We start from the raw sequence: 22,066 nt of genomic DNA, 5'->3' as shown, positions 1-22,066 counted from the left end.
TGGCCCAAATCACCTCCCTACAGACCGTGTGACAGCATTGCTTGATGATTATTCATGAAATGAAGCCTGCTAAAGGTCCTCTATCAGGAATCAGATAAAAGGGATGAACAGAAGCTGAAATATTTCATGCCAAAAAAAGGCCAACGTGTCACCCATGGGGCCAGGAAGGTGACAGTAGCCAGCACCCAAAAAAACATCTTCTGAGGACAACCAGAGGAAGCTGGGCTCCCTCCTTCCAAAGCATAACAAAGTCAGACTGCTGCAATACTGACCTCAGAAATCAAGTTCCCCACAGCTGGCACACCAGCAGCCCATGCACTGAGCCCAGAAGGATGACCCAGGATGTGGAGGGAAGGGCCGCGATTTCAAGGGAGAACAGAAAGCATCAGGTCTGGAATCAGGGACTGAGGAGAGAATAAAGAAGAGGAGCCCAGAGAAGATAAAGAAGAGAAGCCTGTCCCTGGGAGAGGACACAGCCCTCATCAGTGAGAGACAGATTTCCCAAAAAAAAAAAAAGCAAGCCTGAAAGGTGAAGCACAGAAAAGCAGGGGCTCAGGAGAACCTCAAGCTCAGTCACAAGGCCAGCAGAGATCCCAGAGGACATCTCCCACCCACCAGACATGGAGAGGAAGGAACATGCCAAGCATTGAGATCATTATGGCTGGCATTGCTCGTCATACAAAAGGCCCCGAGTTATGCAGCTGGGCACCTACCACCCTCCTACAAGACAAAGCCCAGCCAGTTCCTCCTTCCTAGGGGCACATGAATGCTTCCAGCACCAGGGAGCAAGAGCTGGAGCAGCCCAGAGCCAGGAAAAACCTCCAAGCAGAAAACATAAAGCAGAAACTAACTAGAGCCCACTTCTGGGAGGGGAAAACAACAACAGGGGCAGAGGCACCGGCGGGGAGCGCCAGGCCCCGGCACGCCAGGACCACACCGGGATGCACAGCACGAGCCAGGAACTTGCTCAGTGGGGCCTGGCTCATCCGCCTGCAGCTCAGGATCCTTGCCCTGTGCTACAACCCCAAGCACGCTGCTCAGCACTGGGGAGCTGCCTGCAGAGAGGAGACCATGACGTGAACACCGAAGCCAAGCGATCCAAGGGAAGACCCAGCAACGGGAGCCCTGGAGAGGAGCACAGGATGCAGTGGCATGCGCAGGCAGCTCCGGACATGCTGCCAGAGGAGCGCCAGCAGCTCCCACAACACATCACCCGCTCCAGGATAAAAGAGATGCCAATGCATGGCCTGAGCCAACGCATCTCTACAACAAGCCAGAGCTCCTGCACTTCTGCACCTGGAGCATTCAGCCATCCAAAACACACAGGAACTGGGAAAAGGGGCGTTCCTGGGAGCACCACATCATGGCAGCCAGCACAAGGCTTGTTCCCAGTGGCAGAAACCCCTCGGTGACCTTGAGACCAGCAACAGTTTCAAGGCCAAAACGCCCCTCAAACAGCCTGATCACATGCTCCTAACAGGCCAGCACGCTTTGCCCCCAGCTCGGGCTTGCCTTGGCAACTGCCCCCATTGCCCAGCCGCCTGTGGACCCTGACAGAGCACGTTTCTGGAGCATCACCACCTCTGTGCAGCGATTCATCACCTGGATGTGATGATCTCGACGATCTTTTCCAATCTAGCTGGTTCTCTGCACACCATTGCAAATCCATGCCTTCCTTCTCATCTGAATTCCCCAGCTATTCTGAGAGCTGAGCAGGCAGCAGACCGAGGCTGAGCATGCCGAATGACTTCTTTACACATCACCACCACCTTTATGGGTGCTGGGTTAAACAAGTGAAATCATTCCCAAATGCAGCCTGCTTTCCTTGCTCAGATCACCCATAACTGCCTAGAGGAGCGTTTCTCTCCTCAGCTCAGGAGCAGGCTGCAAAGCAGGAACCTCCGAACTAGGCTGATAACAACCCGGCACTCAAGCATCATCAACACAGCCTTACCCTGCCTTGGTTTCATCAGCCCAGCCACATGCAGTGGGGTTCTGATGGCCATCCATGAGGCACATTGAACTCGCCCTGCACCCCTCTGAAGAAGCAGAAAGCTCATTTATTCTACGTCCTCTCTGACGTGCTGCTGAAGGATGCTGCACAGCTGCACTTCAGAGGGGTGCGTGTCCACATCTTTACTCCATACAGATCCTCAGCCAGCTTACATTCACTGTGCTGTGCTTAAGCCCTGCTTCAGGAAGGCTCTGCCTGCTGCCTGAAGTTGGTTTTCCCCTTGTCAGTCACCCAGCTCAACACTGGGTTTGTGTATTAAAATGAAATGTAATTTCTAGGCCATTCCCCCGGTGCGGTCTGGCTCCTGCGTCTGCAGAGAGAGGAACAAACAAACAGACGCAGCCATTCACTTCCCCCTTGGACGTGAATTCCAGTTACAAACAACAGGAGAGATGTTCTGCGCAGAGCCCCATTCGCTTCAGGAGCCCACTGCAGTGGCACGTAAAGCCCAGGCACCCTGAAGTGTGCCAAGCCCCTTGTGCCAAGCTAGCACAGGCCTGCGGAAGTGCTTCTTGCAAGGGCCGCAAAAGGAATTGCAGGGATTTGGCCTCAGCTTCCCACTGAGGTAGCAGGTTTCCTGTTAGTTCTCACAAGCTACTGGGTTTTTCCTTTTCCCTCCCAAGCAGAGCCCAGAGAGCAAGACATGCAGAACGCAGATTTGAGACCCCAGAACTTGCAGCATCCAACTCTGCAACATCCAACACAAAACCAAACAAGAACACACAACACAACAGCCCCTTTCCTAGTTAGTCTCTCTATTCTCAAATGTGGCAGCATCAAATCCAGCATTGCTTTCAATCTGCCTGGTTAGAGCAACTGTCCCTGCTCAGCCACAGGGCACCGGCTGAAGCTCGCATCTGAACCGGATCCCATCCGCACCCTCTTCCTTTCGCACCATAGAAATCCTGCAGGAAATGCCCAAAAGGAAACAAAACCGGCTGCCAACACCCAGCCCAGGCCAGGCTGCAGCAGCTGCAAGCACAATCCTCACTCGGACACATCCAGCCAGACCAGCTTTAAATAACAAACACTGTTTTCATGGGGAAACACCCTCTGAATCCCACAGGATTTTTCCACTTCAGTTTAAAAGGCTCCCGTGGTTCAGCACAGCCTGAACACGCCTGGACCATCCCCGGGCAGCCCTAGCCAAGGCAGGGAACAGCCCTGGAGCTGTGGAGCACATCAGGCTTTCCCGTGCTCCTAGTGATGGGAGAAGCAATGGTGCTTGCAGCAGTGCAGCATCCCCTCCTCAGCTCCGGGCTCTTACAGCAGCCATTGATGTGACACTGGGGAATGCCTGGGACAGCCACAGCCCCTACACGCACCCACACACAGAACAGGGAACATTGTGGGGAGGAATATGGAGACAGGGACATGAGAGGGACAACAGCTTAAGCCTGGCTGTGAGGAGGACTCCAAAGGCAAGAGAAGAGCAGCAGAAAGGGGCAGCAGAGGGATGTCCTGATGTCCCCGGCCTTTCCAGCACTGTTGGCATGTCAGGGTTGTTTGCTCGGGGAGGATCCAAGGCCAGGCGGTGACATGGGGACAAGCTGCGGGAAGGCATCCCAGCTCCATGGCGCTGAAAGGGGGCATGCAGAGAGGACAAGGAGGTCTGAGGTCACAGAGGTGGGTCCCCACCAGGGGTGCCAAGTCTGGGGCACGCTGGCCCCATGGGGCAGGATGTCACCAGCAGTAGGGAGCATGCAACCCAGAGCTCTGATTTAGTGGGCCAGGGACAGCCAGGCAGTCTGAGCCCCAGCCTCGCGGTGGTCCCAATGGGCAGCACCCTCTCCTCTGCCCACTGCGCAGTGCGTGCGCAGGGACAGAGCAGAGGCAGCCAGCGGGGGCGATGACGGGGCCCAGTGCTGCCAGCGAGCACAATAAGCTATTTCCTGAGAAAGGCCAGCGTGTCCAGAGGCACAAAGGACGCTATTCTGCCACTGCCTGTGCTTGGGCTTGGGCAAGAAACAAGGGGAGGGCAGATACTTTAGCCACCAAGCACTGCACATCCCAGGGATGCCAGTGCAGCCCTGTGCCTGCAGTTCTGCCCCACATCTCCACCAAGAAAGAGGCAAGCTGCCGGCTTGGGGCTCAGCACCATACCCTGCTCCATGCCCAGTGAATGGGAGGCTGGTGCCAGCCAGAAGAGCCAGCATCAGATTCTGTGTGTAAGGAAGCAGGAAGGCATCCCCAGACCTGCGATGAGCTGCTCCTGGCGCCACAGCCCTCGCCTCGCACAGGGCTGCTTTCAGCAGCACACACATGCCCCATTCTTCGCGTCCGTGACCTCCCTGCCCTGGCATCTGGGTGCCCCGGGCTCAGCACCGCGAAGTGACTGGGAAAGACAGCAGAGGGAGGCTGGGCACCAGCTCCCCCACCGGTCTGCACTGTTCTCCCAGTGCAGGGAGGGATGGAGCCGCTCATGGGCAAGAGCTGACGATGAAGCCAGGCGCTTGTTCGGCCACAACATATGCCCCTTTTCCAGAGGACAATGTTAAAAATAAGCAAAAGTAGCAGCACAGGTTGAAGCCCTGGCAAGGAGACCAGGCCCTGAGACCAGACCCTGACCCCACACCTTCCCAGGGCTGTTTGCTCCTCCAGAGGAGGATGCTCAGGGGAAGCACCTTCTGCAGCCGCAAACGCTCCCGAACTAACATCCTGACAGCTCTTCCAGAGAAGGCAGCAGCAGCCTCAGGGAGGTTTCAAGCAAGTGAAGCTGGGTACATTATGGGAAGCAGTAACTCCCTCCAGAGGTACAATCACACTGTCATGAGCTCTGCGCAAAGAACCAGCCGTGCAGCTGGCAGAGAAAGTCCTGGTTTCAATGGCTCTGATGGGACAGCTGAGAGCCACAGTCCCCCAGTGACCAGCCTCTGAGACATGACAATTCCCAAAGCCAGGAGATTACCTGAGATAACAGCTCAAACCCCCACCCTCCCCCTCAGAGGGTCCAGTGGCCCCAGCTACCAACTGCAGAAACCTGTTCAGAGCCACGGTCCAGGGGATTCAGGGTGAAACCCCAAGTGCAGGTCTGGAAACATCTCATTGGCTGGAGGAGATGATCAAGAGACAATCCTGATTCTAAAAATAAGTTGTTTATCGAACTCGTGTGGTCTCTAGGATGATCCCACCCTGCTTACAAACACACACATACGTATATATATACACACACAAACACACACACATACATATATATATATATATGCAGTGACATACAACTCATTAGCACATCACCCCCCAAGCTGTGCTGGTGCCAACAAGGCTACTGGAGCACGAGCACTCGGCAAGAGAAGGGAATTCATCACCCACTGCAGCTCTGTGCCTGCCTCTCAAGCCCCGGTTACAGAAGGGGCAGCTCTCAGCACCTGGCTGCACCCCACACTGCTGGCACCCAGCTCTGGCACCCACTGCTACAGAAGGCTCCGCAGGGCACAGAACCATCTCTAATCGCCTGCAAGCTGCCGGCACACCCGGGCTCTATAGCAATAACACCACCTGCCTGAGCCGATGCAACCGCTCCTGTGCCCGACTTTATGCTCTTCTTCCTCATCTTTCCATCGCATTCACTGTCTTTCCCAGGAGCATCCTCAGGGAATAACCCCCCACCTTGGGCATGAGAGCATTCCACCGTCACTGTCTGGGGCAGGCAGACTGCCACAACGAGCCTCCCGGGCTTCTGTTTTACCCCCCCTTCGTGAGGGACAGGAGCCAAGCAAGGAGTTTTGAGCATGCTCCTGGCAGACGGAACACACCAGCAATGGCCACAGCGCAGAGCTCAGGGCACCTACGGAAGGCAAAGGGCTCCGCCAGGACAGACCAAGCGCCACCACACACCGCGGCCTCGCCGGAGCAGCGGTAAGGAAGGAAGGGAGGGCACCACTGGTCTTATAATAAGGGTCAAGGAGCAACTCGGGCCCCTCTTGACCCCACGCTCACAGGTGCTGGCACCGCATGGCCTTGCCGGATGCTGCCCAGCAGTGACCTCGCTGCTGGACCTATGCCCGAGAGCCCCGGCGGGCAGCGGCTGCCAGCCTCGGGCTGGCTGCAGAGCTCCTCGAGCCCAGCCGGTCTCCTTGAAGCCGCCTTCCAACAACAAAGGCTCAGCGGAGGTTCCAGGGCTCGCCGGGAGGGCGCGGAAGCCTGGGCGGCAGCCAGGCAGGGCAGGCAGAGCCGGAGCCATCAACACCCCGGCGTGTCCAGACTTGAGGAAATTATGGAGCAACAAGAGCCATTTGCCCTCCCCAGAAACTCGCGAACCCGCTCAGCAGCGCGGCCCTCGGCCGCGGCACAGCCCTCCGCAGCCGCGCGGCAGAGCCCCGAAACCCGCGGCTGAGATGGGCTTGGAGCCGAGACGCATCGACCCAGCGCGGGAGGACGGAGGGCGGCTCCCGGGGGCCGCTCGGGAGCGTTTTCCGACAGCTCAACACAGTCAAAAGACACCGCTGCAAGCCCGGCGATCACAGCGCCGGGAGCTGTAAACCACCGGAGCCGCCTCCCGGGGCCGAGCACATCTCGCCCGTTCCCGGCGCTCGCCCTGCGAGAAGCTGCGTTACCCCCGAACTTCCATTGAACCGAACTTTGTCACCAGGGGCGGCGGGGGGGGGGGGGAGGGGGTGCGTGTGAACCCCTCACCGATCCCTGTCCGCAGCACCGGGAACCGAAACACGCAGGGAGCTAAGCCGCGGCCCGCTCCACCGGGGCCGGGTCGTTAAACCGGTTGGCGGGGCCGGCGCTTCCCCCTCCCACAGGCAGCCGGGGACGAGCCGCGCTTCCAGCGGACGAAGGCCTGGGGCGGGGGGGGGAGCCCGGGGCTCCTCGCTGCTGCCGCCACCGCCACCGGGTGAGGGTGGGGGGAAGGGGCTGCCCCCCCCCCGATCTCCCCGCAGGGAGCGTTCGCGACCGCGCTGGGCCGCCGGTCGCGCCGAGCGGGGGTGGCGGGAGCCGCCGCTGGGCACCGGCTCCCGGGAAGGGCAGGAGCCGCGCCCCCCCCGCCAGCCACTTGCTGCTGCAAACCCCGGGAAGGGCCCCGCGCTCCGGTTCCCCCCAGTCCCGCCGCGCTGCCCGGGGCCGGTACCTACCAGCGGGCTGCGGCAGCGTCCCCGCCGCTGCCCGGGCATCTTGGAGGCGCGGGGGAGACGGCGGCGGCAGCGGCAGCGGAGCGCCGGGTGGGGGGGGGGGGCGGTGCCAGCCGCGCTCGGTCCCGCCCGCCCTGCCCCGCCCCGCCCCTCGAGGGGCCCCGCCCCGCCCCGCCGCAGGTGAGGCCCCGCGCTCCCCGTCCGCCCCCCCCCACCTGGCGTGACCGCGGAGGGGGGCCACCGGAGCCGGGCTGTAACCGCCTGCGCGCACCGGGACCGCGGGCAGTCCGGTGCGACAGGGAGCGATCTGTGTCCTCGGGCACGAGGCGAAACCTGGCCCCTCGCACGGCAGGGGGTCCCCAGGGTGGTGGCGGACCCCCAGCGCACCGGTTTTCACTAGAGCAGACTGCACTGACCAATCGGTCACCCGAGATTTTCCTTCTCGCAGTGGCCTCCTGGTGCCCTCTGCACGCTGGAAGGACCATGGGGTGACCCACGTCGTTCATGAGGTGCCTGTGTGCATATGGATGTACCCACTGCAGTTACATCAGAGGGAGGCAAGGGAAGGGGAACCGAGTGTAGTTTATTCCTCGTTAACATGGGTATGTGCTGCACAGGTTATTTATATTTGAAGACGGCCCAGGGGTCTCACTGAACCATCTCTAAAATCAACACCAGGAAAAAGCCTCCCGGGCTCCTCAAGGTGAGTCGGGAAGAGAATTTCTAGGTGCTGGAGGAGGGTTCGGTGAGCAGGGATCTGCAGCTATCCTGTGCTGTGATAGCATCATCAGTGCACATACACACTTGTTGCACTCTTCACAGCCAGACATAGCACATGGTAGCTGTCCCACTGTGACTTCCTAGTGGAGGAAGACAGCAGTACCCCAACAAGCTGTGGAGGTCAACACCACACCACAGCCAGCCTTGTTCCCACCTCACTTGCTGTAAAGGAATCACAAACCCTTTTCCCTAGAAGGACCTGACAGTGGGTATTTAATATGTGCCACTTATTCTGCATTAAATCCTATCTCTGCTTTCCTGGCAGCAAGAATGGAGCCTGCATAGCCGTGGCCAAGTCACGTAGTTCATGGCTGTCCTGGGACTGGTCCTTGTCGTCTGCATCCTGTGCAGACTGATTGGAAGAGAACAAACGGCCCGATTAGGGCCCGATACAGCCCCATCCTCCTTCACTCAGGCAGCAGGAAATTGAAGCTGCTTTTCTGAGCCCAGCGCTGCCTGCACATCACAGCAGGCAGCTGGCAACGAGGCTGCTCATCACTGGCGCTGGTGGCTGGGGTGAAGCAGCAAGAGCCATGGCACAGTTGTGCAGCCCTGAGACATGGCACATCAGGCTGCAGGAGGAACGAGGCCACCAACAGCTGGCAGATGCTGGAGATCACAGCAGAGCTCCATTACCGGGGGCTCCGTGGCAGCAGCCAGGGAGCAGCTACTGCAAGGGATGCAGGTACCACAGGTACTGTAACAGACCCAAGCTCAGAGACCTCCAGGCTTCCCCCTGGCACACCAGGGAGAAATAAGCCCCAACAAGAATTATGCAGAGGTGGCAGCTGCTCAGCACCACAATGTCACCCCTGCTCTGGTGACACACAGAGGGAGAGGTTGCCGGCAGGTCTGGGGAGCACAGGGGGCTGGACCAGCGGCAGGTACAACACGGTGCAGATCAGCCTCAGCACCTTCCCCTGCCCTCCAGGAATCAGCTACAACTGGGAGCATCAAGGTTGTGTCTCTGTCCCTAGAACAGAGCTGGTGCTGGGCCCATGGAGGCTGGGATCCACCAAACCACAGCTCAGTGACAGCGTGTGTGTATATGTATATATATTTTTATTTATTTATTTTTGAAGTCCCCAAACAGCTTTCCCAGGAGATCAGCAGCAGACAACAGCCCCTCCCACAGCCTGATGAGTGCTGAGATTATTGAGCCTCTGTGTTAAAAGCTGGAGGTGTCAGAGGTGACCTTGGGCAAATATTTACAATTACAGTGGCGCTGAGTACTGCCTGTGTTCAAAACGGGGAGGGATCAGGTTCCGGTGGTGCTCTGGTTGAGCAGGGAGGGCAGCAGGAGGGAGAGCTCTGCGCTACTGTATGTGCTCACCACTCCAGAGTGAGTCAGGTTCTCAGGGGTGGGGAGAAGAGCTGTGTCTGCCCACCAGCTCGTGTTGGAGTGGCAAGCGCTGAGCAGCCCTTCCAGGAGGACCTGTGTTCCCAACAGAGGCTGCCTGGGCGCTCTAACACGCAGCTGCGGGACGCTGCTGCTCCTGCTGCCCAAGGCTGGTATGCATCAGCATTGGCGCTTCACGGACGGGGAATGGGGACACTCGAGTTGTTCCGCGTGCCTGGGATGCCTGGTGAATAAATAACACAGGGTTATGAAGCAGGATTCCCCCTCTAAATTGTGCTCTTACAGTGGAAAGCAAAGAGAATAAAGCCCTTTTAACCTGTGAATCCCCCTCCTCAGTGCTTCCACAAAGTGGGCGGGCAGCTGTGGAGATGGATGAGTGGGGATGGATGAATTCCCCGTGAAGAATCTCTTTTCATTTTACATTTTGATGACTTCATCCTCCCAGCTTTCATTAGCACATCCTTTATCTCCAGTTCTTCCCCAAAGGCGCTCGGTTCCTCCTTGCTGCTGCACAGGGAGCCGTGCTCTCACGATGGGAAGTGGATGCTTTGCACCACCTCATGTTGAGGCTGGGAATTTCAGAGCCTGATCTAAGCTCCAGATCTCTTTCATGAGGAGCAAACCACCGGCCTCACCTGTCGCAGAACAAGCTCTTCTGGCTTCACATCCACTTGCCAACACCCCTCCACGGCGCAGTGATGGGTGGTGGTGGTAGTGCCACACGCTGCGGCCAGGCACCAGTGCTTGGTGCATCTCTGGCTGCACACAAGCAGCCCTCAACACTTCCTTAGTCCAGCCCAGCTCTCTAAGGAGGGCCACAAGAGAGTATTTTGCACGCCCTTGGTTCTGAGCAATCCCATCTTCTGCCTCCCCTGGGACCCCCAGAGGGGAAATCCGACCCTGGGTAAGGAGCTGGGGTTTGACAGACAAGGACCATCTAGCCACGTTTCAAGCCATCTCCTGCACATCTCAGTGTCCTACAATACATCCTGTATTTCAGGTGCTGGTTTGCATTCCTCTTAGGCCAGAGTCCAGCCATCCCTGTTGGTGGCAGGCAAAGGGGGATTGCTCAAGGGGAGCCCAAGAGCTGGAGGAAGGATGCTGCCAAGGCAGGGGCTGGTTTAGTGAACGGGGCCATGCTCTGCAGGGACCTCTGCTGCTGCCTGGTGAAATGGGAAAGTGCCCAGTGGCTATCCGCAGAGGAAAGCGGTGTGATGGGTTACGGACAGCTTGGTGCCACCCTGGAAACCAGGGGTCTATCTCCATAACCACTGCAGGGCTCCTAAAGCCTCACCTTGGAGGGCAAACACAGAACTGTTGCATAAAAACCCTGACCAAAGGGCACAGGGTCCCAGGAAAAACTGCTATGTAGTTATTGAGTACCTTCCATACATGTGCATGAGGGGAGTTTGTGTAAGGCGGAAAGCTTCACTGCCCATATACACACTGAACTCTGCAGCCCTGAGAACCTGCTTTTAACAACAGCAATGAACAACCCCTGATATAACACTGGCCGCTGGGAGCAGGCAGAGGAGCAAGCTGGGGGCCAGTACAGCCTCTTGTCCTACAGACCAGCTGCAAGGACCCATAGCTGCAGCAGGAGCTGTTCCATCTCTCCATCCTAAAGCACTTGCCGTCCAAATATGCAAGTGACCACAACCTGCAAGGGCTAGTAACTAACTACAGCAGGAGCTGAGCAGTGAGCAGGCCAAGAGGGTCTTTACTGAGGCTTCCCTTTTCTCTGACGCACATCCCAAACTGCATGTGGGAACCTGCCCCCCAAAGCCCAGCACAGACAGGAAGGTGAGAAGAGGTACCTGCATTCCTCATCTCTGTGCCCAGCACAGCCCAGGCCACTGTCAGTGGCTCCTGCAGCATGTTGTGCTGTCTCCAAGGATGATGTAGGGTAACCTTTATGCCTTGCAAAAGAGAAACTAGCTTCCAGCAGCCAGAAGAGCCTCTCCCCCAACCCAAAGTCAGCCCCTCGCATCACAGGACCTACCCTGACTCCACCACACTGTGGGAAGCATTCCCACACTTCCCACCTCACTGTCACACATATTTGGAGCAGTCCTTGAACATTAACCTGCATCTTGCACTTCCTTGCACCCTCACATATGGACAGGTAGCACATACCCTGCTGCCCACCTTTGCACCCAGCATTAGGCTAGTTTAGGAATTACATAAAGCAAATATGCAATTGGTAAGACCCAGATCGGGCTTGTAACCAGAATAAAAGCAATGACCTCATTCCAGAGCACTGAGAGTTTCCTCAGTGTCCATAACCTGTGCTCCAAGGACCTTGAAAACCTCTCGCCCTTCCAGGAAAGCAAGGAGCTGCTCCCTGCCCCCGGAGCACTCAGCAAGTGGTTACTCCCTGCTCACACCTCAGCAGCTGGAAGGAAAGGAGAGGAAACATGCGCTGAACCAAAGGGAGTTTAAGGAGAAACAAATCACAGCAGAGCTGCTCTTGGAGTTCAAGGTAACTCTTTTGGGCAGGAGCAGGCACTAGGCAGGGCTGGGGAGCAAACCCCCAGCAGGAAATGAAGCACCCTTCTGAACAGCACAGTCTGTTAGTGGGGACGAGGAAGGAGCAAGAGGCGCGCTGAGGGCATACACTAGCTGAGGATGTGACATAGGCTGCTGCGAAAGGCAGCATGGAGCCAGGAACCACTGCGGGGATTGCCAGGGGCTGACTTCCCATGGGCTCTTCGCAGGAGGTTGCAGCAGGGCCCTGCTGGACCCAGGTGTGGGGCTGTGCCCATCTGGGGCAGGGGAAGCTGTGATGCTTATCTGGGAGCTGGGAATGGGCAGGCATCCCGGGAAAAACACGGCCTCTGTCTCACATGGCTGAAACCCAGAGCAAAGCTGGACACGGGCTCAGGGTGGGGAGGTTGATCCTTCTCCAGCAGGGACACGGCCAGCACCTCCTCGAGAGTAAAACTGACATCGGGGCCCCTGTGGCAGGTTCGCGTTGGGCAGAAACCACAATGTGCAAATCAGAGCAAGAAAAGCTCATCCCCAAATAACATGAGCTCCTGCTGCTGCTACTTGGGGAGAGGCTGCAACGCTGAAACAAGCACCATAGTGGAGCCTGCAGCATAGGGTGAAGAAGGACAGTGAAGGATGGAGCTGGGGCTGTGCTCAGAGTATGGGGAGGTGGCGGGCTCTCTGCTGATGGTTGTGCCTGCCCAGACTGTAACAGGGAGGATAACAAGGCTGGACAGAGGGAAAGGAAGAGCACAGCAGAAGCATGGGAGAAGCAGTTGTTGCTCCAGAGGGAATGCTTTAACCAGAGGGTTTATCCATGCAGTTTAGTAAATGGTGCTGCAGGACTTGTCTGCAAACAGTTGTCTGCAGTACAACAGTGATTAGGTACTAGTGGAGAAGTGCTGCTATCCCATGGTGAACTCCTCACCCCTTGCTCTGTACCTGTAGACAAGTCTCAGTTCCCCTTGTTTCTGCTTCCCTTCTCTAGCTTTTGTCCCATGCCTGTTCTCACATTTATCCTGTAGATAGATAGACAGGTTCTGAGTTTTGGCTTTTCACCCAGCTGCTGGGTGCAAAGCAGCTCCTGTACTCACAGTTTCTCCATTAGCTTCTGTGGTTGAACTGTTAGGACCAGAGCTGTGAGGTTATGGAGGAGGAGGTGGACACCAGGAGGAGCAGAGAGCGGAGGATGCCTGCGCTGCTGCTGAAATTCCTTCTGGTCAGTTGTGATGCTGTGAGACTGTGCATCCTCCTCTGGAGGGGTGACTCCAGCCCAGCCATGGAAACCTGTGTGGGGAGCTGGCACTGGATGTGGAAAGATTCTTTAATCTCATACAGATCTGATGGGAGAGCAGAGCTGGGAGTTTCACCCAGAAAATCAGACGAGAAGCAGGGCGTGCAGTGCTTGCTGTGGGGTGATATGCTATGCAAGCACTTCACTGAGGGATGTGGTGGAATCTCCATTGCCAGAGACCTGACAGCCAGCCAGGTCCTCTCCTTCCCTAGCTAGATGGGAGCAGAGCAGCGCTGATCCTGCTGTGATGAAGCACCCAGGTCCCCTCACAAAGGTCAGTGGTCCCTTCAGCTAACACAGCACAACAGAAATGTTTGTGACTTGGATGGAGACAACAGGTTAAAACTTCACATCTAAGAGCTCTGAAGAATTACCATTGAGGTGGTTTATCTCCTGGCTTTCCTGAAGGCTCCTGCTAGGTGAAACCAGTGTGCATCTACTCAGGGTTCTTGGTCTCCAGCCAGCATGAGGGTCCTGCAGAGCATATATATACTGATTTTAAAGCTCCGGTTCCTGGAGCATTTTCACATCTCACCTTTTCCAAAGCCAGGCGAGTTTCTGGCTTCCCACCAGCTCACACATGAACAGAAAGAGAACGTGGAGGGGAGCTTTTAAAGAGAACATGCCCCAAAGGCAGGGACCCGGCAGCAGCCTCCAGCTCCTCCAGCATGGTGCTGTTGGACACAAGGTGATGGGCAGGATGGATGCTTTGACACTGCCCCCAGGTCCCACTGACTGTGGGGGGCTGGAGGAGGGAGGGAGGGGATGGTGCTGACCAGGTGAAAGGGCCCTTCCCATTGTTGTGGTACCCTTGTGCCCATTGTACCCTGGTGTGTGGAGCTAAAGCTGCTCACAGGACCTGCTGCTTGAAAAGCTGGTCTCACTCTCGTGCAGCTCATTATTGTAATTGCTCCTTGCAAGGAGCAGGGAAATGTGCTCCATAACAGGCACATCCATTTTAATGGATTCTGCTCTGCTGCCGGGAATAAACAATCACAAATCAGGGCTACAAGGACCTTCCGAGAACCTTCCTGGTTCAGATGCTTTTTCATTTAGTCAGTGGAAGAGCACTGCCAAGCACTCCTCAGCCAGCCAGGAGTTACTGCTTGTGGTGCACCTGGCTTAACAGAGCAAGGGGGGAAAATCCTCATTTTCAGTTTATTTCCATATGGAAACAACACTTCCTGCAGCAGGCAACTGCCATGGAGATACCTGGATTGCACATACTGCAGTAGCTTGGGTAGGTTTCTTCAGCTTTATATCCACTGCAGAGGATTACAGGCTTGGAAAACAGATTCCCACTAACTCCAGAAGAAGGGAATGCCGCTCACGGTGCAGATGCTGTGTGCCCAGGCAAGATCCTGCTACCAGCAGGGAGTCACTGCTCAGGGGGGCAGGAGGTTGCGACCTCCCTGCATCCTCAGGGTGCTACTTTGTGGGCTGCAGTGGGCAAGGGAGCTCCAGAGCACTGCCGCGGGCTACCAGGTCCTGCCTGTCCCAATGGGAGCAGCAGCACAACCCAGCATGGTCTGGAGGGATGGAGTGTGCTGAGGCTGGGCACAGAGCACAGGCTGGGGATGGGAGATGCCACTGGGAGGAAAGGGGCTGAAGCTGAGCTGAGGAGACCCATAACATCAGGCGCTGCCCGAGCGCTCTCCTGGGAACACAGCTGCTTTCTCAGCCCTGTCCCATGCCTGGGGCTGGGGCTGGACCTAGTGGTGCCTCAGCTGCCCCTGGCTGAAGGCAGAGGTGCAGTGCAGCCCCTCACCGTGTCACCAGGCAGCTGCATGCGCTGAGCCTGCTCCAGATCCCATCTCTGCACATCATTGCACATCATTGCACATCATTGCGAGGGTGTCGACAGCATTCCCCCTCGACCAGTTAGCCCCAGAGACTTGTCCAAAGGCTAAACAATCCCCAGTGTGCCCAGAGTGCCGTGGCTCTGAAGGAGCCAGGAAGTGAGACTCTCTGGAGGCCGAATGGGGTGCAAACCAGAATCCACCATGCAGAAGGCAGCACTAACCTCACCCTGCTGCCACGTGGTGATGGAAGGGCCAGAGCTCACCTCTCCCCCTGACTCATCCCCTGACTGTGGACAGCCTTCCATTCCTGCAAAATGGGGCTGGATTCGTGGTGGGGCTCTTTAAACCATTCATCAAGTAACTTCTGCAGATAATTACGAGTTTGATGCTCATTTATTAACACTAAGCTGTAATTACTCAGTACCCAGATGATTTGCTGCATGGATCATGTGGTGTTGAGTAGGTCAGATGAGAACAAGACTCACAATTAGGATTTTAAAGCATGTTTTCCTGGGAAAGCCTGCACCACATCCTGAAGCTCTGCCAGGCTGTCAGCAGCTTGGTACCATGAAGGCAGAGGTGGACAAGGTGAATTTGGGCATAAACATGGGCAAGTCTCTATACATAATCCTGCTCATGTTCTCCCAGCACCAGCTATGGCAGCACAGGGAAGCTGTTCTGTGTTTTCCAGGGGATGGAGTCCCTGTGTGTCAATGCACGATTCTCCCACCTCCAGCTGGTGCCTTTCCCAGTGGTCAGATCCAGCATGTAAATGGCTCAAGCAAAAGCTTTTCCCCTGTGAACTTGCCCCTTCTTTCCCAGCACCAGAGCAGAAGAAAGACTTTCTCACACCTTGCACCTGCAGAACCAAAGGGGATCATGAGCTGGCTGAGGCTCTGGCTTCTCTTTTCCCCTGCACCCAGTGGGGGAGTTGGACGTCCCACGGATCCCAGGTGAAAGGTTATTTGAGGGGGATCCAATGCGGTTTGCAGGGCCTGGCTGTGTGTGGAGCGGGTTAGGCCATGCTGCAGCACCTCCCAGACCCAGAAACTGGCCTCAACCTACAGCCTGCAGGGAGTTTCGCTCCCAGGAACCCATCCTTGTGTCTGGCAAGGCACCTCCAACCACCAGCACCATCCAGTCCCTCTGTGGTGAGCCCTGGGCATCACTTTCCCTCTCGACACCCTGCTCTGGTTGCATGTGGGGAGATGTGGGGGTCAGAAAGCCCTGAGCAGCTCCACACCACAATAGACCATGGCTTTGCTTTGCCTCTGGCCAAGAGGGGTGTTGGATGTGGCTTCCTGAAGGTGCATTTACCTCTGTGGATGGTGCAAGGAAATGAGTGAACCACACGTCCCAGGGTAGGAGCTGACTCCAGTGCCTGTGTCTCCATCAGGGCCCATCACCCTGCTCTCCTCCTCCTCCCCTCAAGGCAGAGGATGCTCGACAGGCACTTTTCCAGGAGCAGCACGCATGCCCACATGGAGTGCTCTGGCATGTCGCAGTTTCCCCTCACTGTGTGGGTAGGTGCCCAGCAAGGAGCTGCAGCCCATTCTGGATGACTCCCCTTGAGCAGCTGAAATCCTTTAGACAAGGATTTCACAGCACCTGTGAATGCCGTGCAATTTCAGCGGGGCAGGAGCTGGGGGTGATGCTGCAGGATCTGCTGCATGTAGCAGGATGTGCGTGCTCCACAGCGCTGAGCAATCAGCCACTCAGCAGTGGGGACCAGAACTGAAAACAGCTCCCCACAGTTCCTGGATGTAGCCCCTGCAGGCAGCTCTTCTGCCTGTTGGATAACTGGGAATGCTGCCACTCCTCACCCTTGTCATCACATCATGTTTGTGTATCACTCATGCACTCTGGTGCATGTTGGAAGATGCCTCTTTTGTTGGGTACATTTCAGAAACACAGTGAAGAAGGACTGATGCTAAGAGCTTGCTGTAACTACCTGTGCCCAGAAGTGCCTGGGAGGTGGTGTCCTTCCCCTGTGCTGCCCAAGCAGGCAGCCTCGAGGACACTTGTCCTGGTTCTCTCCTGCTGGCAGAGAGGGTGCTGGCTCCCCAGCCAGGCCCTCCTGTCTCCCAACAGTAAAAAACGCGCTGTGATCCCCTGCACAGGAGAGGATCCTCTGCCCCCAGAGAGCAGGGCAACCTCAAGCAACCTCAGGCTTTTACTCAAGTCCAGCGTTAAACCAGTGGTCCCAGAGCAGACAGTGGTGGGAGCGATGTGACCCTCCTGCTGCAGGACCAGGCAATGCCATTGCACAGGCTGTTGACCACTAGACCTCGAGTGCCAATGGACCCGTGCTGTGCTCAATGGCTGCTTTTGTACCTGCACACCTACTTCCATGACACCAGCACAGTGTTCCACAGGGACTTATGGACGCAACATGAGATGTCAGGTCTGGCCCTACACCGGTGTCCTGAGACGCAGAAGGCTCTGAACTGATTTTCTGCAAGTTTTTCAGTTGCCTTTTGATCAAAACACAGTTTTAGGCCAATGTAGCCCTCCAGGGGAATGTGAAAGAGGACATAAAATTAGCCTTCGTGATGTGGAGATCTGTCGGTGCTCGCTGTGCATCCCCCTGAAAAACCACTGGAAGGGAAGGACACAAGTGGGGACATGGCTGATGCCTTCACACTAACCCACGCATGCCAGGATGGCAAAGACACTCCCCCCCCCCCCAGCTTAAGCATCACACACCGGGCTCTACATGGAGCCCTGCAGCAGGCAGCTCCCAGCCCAGCTGAACCCGTTGCTAACCACAAATCATTCAGTAAGTCAGACTTAACACCATTACGGAGAGAAGATGTTCACCTGTGCCAGCAAACGGCTGTGGAGAGGAGCAGGGGGTGTCCTGCCACATCCCGCTGTCCCCACCTGCCCGTGTGCCAGCCCTCTGGTGCCAGAGCATGGAGACACCAGTGCTGATGGTTCAGCTGGAGACAGGGACCTGTCAGAGGTGAGACAGGAGGATTGCCAGCTAGGTCACCTCAGGGAATCTGCCATTAGCAGCTCTAAAAGACACGTGTTGGTTATTCCCTCCCTTTCTCCTTCTCTTTCGAAATAGGACCGAAGCCTTCCTGGGTCAGAATTCCTGCAAAGATGCCTGATTCCTGCTCCTCAGCTTTAAGACTCACCTGTCTGTACAAATTCCCCCATGTTACGCACAGAGCCTAGCCTAAATCTGTTAGAATCATACTTCTGGTTCCCTAACTAGGGAAAGAGTCATAGCAGAGAAGAACAAAGCAGCTCCAGAGCAAGGGAAGTTGGTGTTTTGGGTGAATTCATCACTGGCGGCCAACAGCCACCATGTGGGAAAACCACCTGGGGGCTGTTCTTGTCTGGGGTCTGTTGTGCTGGTGGCCCATGGCTTGGGATGGGCTGTGAAGCAGCTGCTCACAGGCAGGAAGGTTTTGCACAATGCGTGGCTTGGTCTGGTGCAATCTCCCTGTTCTCTGTCCTGCTGCTCTCCCTTGTGCAGGGCAATGGCTACGTTCCCCCTGCCCATGTCATTGTGGAAAGCAGCCTGGAGCTGCAGTGGGACCAGTATTTAGGCACTCCACATCTCCCACTTGTCGCACACCAGCCCCCGGACTGGTCCATGCCATAGGTTAGAGCACACTGGAGCTGGACACGTTGATCCTGCATGAAGGCAATGAGGCACCCACGCAAGCAAGGGCGATGCTGCAGGGAGGAGCGGATCACAGCAGGGCACTCAGCAGAGAGCTCCATCTGCAGCAGGAGAATGCTGCTCGGCAACTTCTCACAAATCACGTCTCTTTCAAACACTGATTCCCTGCCGTAAAGCAACAATACTGATGTTTATGTGCCTTGAAAAACTCCTCATCCACAGGGATGGACACGTGAGGCAGCAACATCTCCCCTGCCCCTCGTTCATGGCTGAAGATATTTCTCCTTTACGACTCACATTAGCTCGTATCTCTGCCTGGAGTCCCAAATGAGAGCTCACAAGCATAAACTCCAGCCCCTGTTTGCTTCTCTTTCATGCATGTGGGTCCCAGAACATTACCAGTAGGGACAATTTCCTCCCTCAAATATCTTCCCATTCAATACACAGGGCCTGTGCTTTGCACCTCTGGCTGTCTCCAGCTGAACCTGCTTTACATGGGGCTGTTGCATTCCCAGCTTAGATCTTGCAGGAGCTTGCAAGAAACCTGCAGCACGTGTTGCCAGCAGAGACACAGCACATCAGTGGGGTGCTGAGCACAGCTCTGATCTACTGCAGCGCTGCTCAGCACGTCGGCTGCTGCGCTGCAAACTCCCATGTGCCTTCAGAGGCTCCTCACAGAGCTGCTTGTACTGTGCAGCACATTCAGTGCTCACAGTCACACCAGGATGGGGTTGAACGCAGTTTTGGAGAGACTGGCACTGCTGTTTTCACGTTGGCATGAGGATCAGCAGGATCAGGCAAACATTTTCATTATCTTCTCCATTCAGGTGATGCTTGAAGCAGCCACCAAGCAGCTGTCAATCGTGTGCCAGCCCTTCGAGCTGCAGCCTTGGGCTTGCAGAGCAAATCCTCTCTGCTGTTGGGGTAGGGTTTGGCTGTAGACTATTGCCACTGTGCTCTGCCAACAGCAGGTAGCACAGACAGCCCCAGATAATAGCTTCAGCTGCATCCTGAGCGGCATTAGTATGACATGAGTGATGGATCAAGACAGAGCTTGTCAGCTCCCTCATCCCCCAGGTGCTGGGAACCTAAATGAACAGGGGTCACAATCTCTGAAAGCCACAGTCCGGAAGAGCCTTTCAACACTTCAGGTTTAAGCTGGCTACTGGGCTATAACCCCCTTTATCTCTCTCACAGATTGCCTGCCATTCCCACTCTGATTAACGTCACAGGCAGACATGGGGCAGCTGACACTTCCTTGCCTGGGACCACAGGCCACAGCATGAACATGATGGAGGAGGCAGAGCTTGAGAGAGGTCTGAAGCTGCTCAAGTCACTGAAGTTGCTTAAACAGACTGTGCTTGGGGCAGAGGAGCTGTGGGGTGGGAATGGGGAGTCTTGCACTGATCCGTTGCACTTCCCAAATGGGGTTCCCACTTCCATTCCCTGCTCACACTGCCCCCATGCAGCACCCTGCATGCTCAGTCCTTAGTGCCCAGAGAGCAATTGCATTTCCCATACTGCTGGGTGGAGATGCGAGGCAGTGCTTGAGTGCCAGATCAGGAGCTGTTACCAAGGAGCGGCTGCCTGACGGGCTGCGCTGGCCCTGGCATGTTCTGCACTTGGCAAGAGGATCAGAGACCTCCGTGTTCCTTGGTCCACATTACCCGCTCCAGGGCACGAGGAAAGTACCCGAGCAGACTTGTTCCAGCTCACATTGTTGCAATGCACGGGAGGGAAAGCCCAGGATGGGCCCCAAAGCGGTGAACGCAGCAGGCACAGCTTCATACCACGCTGGGAACAGCATGCAAGCAGCACTGCTAACCAGTAACCCCAGGCCAGGGGACCAGCAGCACCTTCCTACAGTGTGGACCACCCTGCAGAGACCTGTGAGGTCGTATGTTGCCTTCCCATGCAGCAGGAACAAACACATCCCTCTCAGCAGGCAGTGCAGGACCTGTCACTGTGACCAGGTAATGCCAGAGTAGGGTACCTGTATCACCACTGCTCCTGGCTGACAGCAGGATTTAACACATCCATGCCATTGCCAGATGTGGCTTGTGCCAATGTCATGTCACCCCTGCACGTGTCCCATTCCAGGCTGTGTGTATCTATGGGCAGCGAGCGAGTTGGGGTTTTGATGAATGTGCAGTTTTCACTTGTGCTGCAGCACTTTGCCAGGGACCGTGTTATTTCATGTATCTAGGTCAGGCTTATTCCTGCTTTTGTAGTGTATTTCAGGAAGCATGAAGTGCTGCCCTTCCCTGCCACGCAGCCACACTTCAGGTCTTGTCATCTTCTTCCAGGAGGATTCCCTGGGCCAGGACTGTCTGTGAAGCATTTCCTTCCCAAATGGGGGTTCCTCTTCATTCTCACAATGGGAATTTCACCCACAACCTTAAGACAAAGGCAAAGCAAAACCAAGTCAGCAGAGAGACCAACACATCCATGCATCCCCAGGTACAGTGGGCTGCTCTGCTCCATCAGGATGATGCTATTGAGGAACCAACAGATCTCAACACCAGCCTCTTTGGGAGATTTGAACTCCGTGCTCATAAGCAAGGGAAGACCAAGAGCATTCCCTTTACTAGGGGTGGGAGAGCCCCCTGCACAGGCTGCTGGTACCCCCCAAGAGCAGCATGCCTGCAGGAGGTTCGGTGTGCGATAACCTTCCTCATCAACGTGCTGCTCTTCTTGCCTGCTCACACACCTGGTTATGGGAAGGCTAAAAATAGAGCTTGAGCTGGCTTCCATTTCACACAGACACTGAAAGAAGATGCTGGGGTTTACTTTCATTGCGAAGTGTTTCCAACTGTGCTATGAAGTGTGGGGCAGGCTGCAGCCTTGCATGGGGCTGGTGGCCTGTCCTAGCCGCATTAACATCAGCACCCATGAGCCACTCTCACCAGCACTGTGGGCATTTGGCTGCAGGGTGAAATCTTTGCAGAGCAAAGCAAAAGCCATGCCTGGACCACACACACTGTGGGGATAGATGCCTGAGAGGGACATGGAGGTGGGTTCTGTGGTGCCAACTTCTGAGGCTGCCCCCTGGGTCCATCTAGCAGTGGAGAACAGTGGAGACAGTTGTGATTCAAAGTCATCCTACTGACATGCAATGTGACCATCACTGTTGCCAAGGCACACATTTGCTGCTGCTTTCTTAAAAATCCCTTAACCAATGCATGCAAAAGCCAGCTAGCAGCTTTTATTAGACTAACCAGTGGACCAGAGGGAAAAACCCTCACCACATAGACCAGCACTTAAAAATCCCTCAACCCATGCATCCCAGATAGACCAGCACCGCTCTCCCAGCTTGCTAGCTCCTTCCCAAGGTATGGAAGTATTTGTAAAGACAGATTTTCCCGCTTCAGAAAGCCACTGTAGTCTCTCAGTTGGGGCAGGCGCAGGCACTCAGCTCCACAGCCATTTTTCACACATGTTGTCCACTTGGTCACACCTTCTTCATGTAAGAAAGCTCTGAAGGAAAGCTACAAGCTCAAATACAAAATCCTGTTGATTTGCCATTAGTTGCTGATGAACTTTTTAGCAGAAGTCACAGTACAGATAACCCAGACCCCGCAGCAGAGGGAACACAAATGCCAGCAAAGGGCCTG

The 22,066-nt window shown here is 55.9% G+C and overlaps 1 protein-coding gene across 3 annotated transcripts in view; it reads right to left on the bottom strand.

Moving 5' to 3' along the window:
* Positions 1 to 22,066, bottom strand: part of MID2 (midline 2) — a 153,794-nt gene that overhangs the window by 57,483 nt on the left and 74,245 nt on the right. For 2 of the 3 annotated variants that reach the window (XM_065689185.1, XM_065689187.1), the window contains exon 1: positions 7,093 to 7,174. The exons of the other annotated variant lie outside the window; for it this stretch is intronic. The gene's annotated coding sequence lies outside the window, so the exon portion shown is untranslated. Of the gene's footprint in view, positions 1 to 7,092; positions 7,175 to 22,066 lie in introns of those variants that run through there. 3 annotated transcript variants of the gene reach the window in all.

Source organism: Lathamus discolor, chromosome 9 (genome assembly GCF_037157495.1).
Source record: "Lathamus discolor isolate bLatDis1 chromosome 9, bLatDis1.hap1, whole genome shotgun sequence".
NCBI classification, from domain to species: domain Eukaryota; kingdom Metazoa; phylum Chordata; class Aves; order Psittaciformes; family Psittacidae; genus Lathamus; species Lathamus discolor.
Note: the sequence above shows the minus strand (reverse complement) of the source record. Positions and strands in the feature narration are given on the sequence as shown.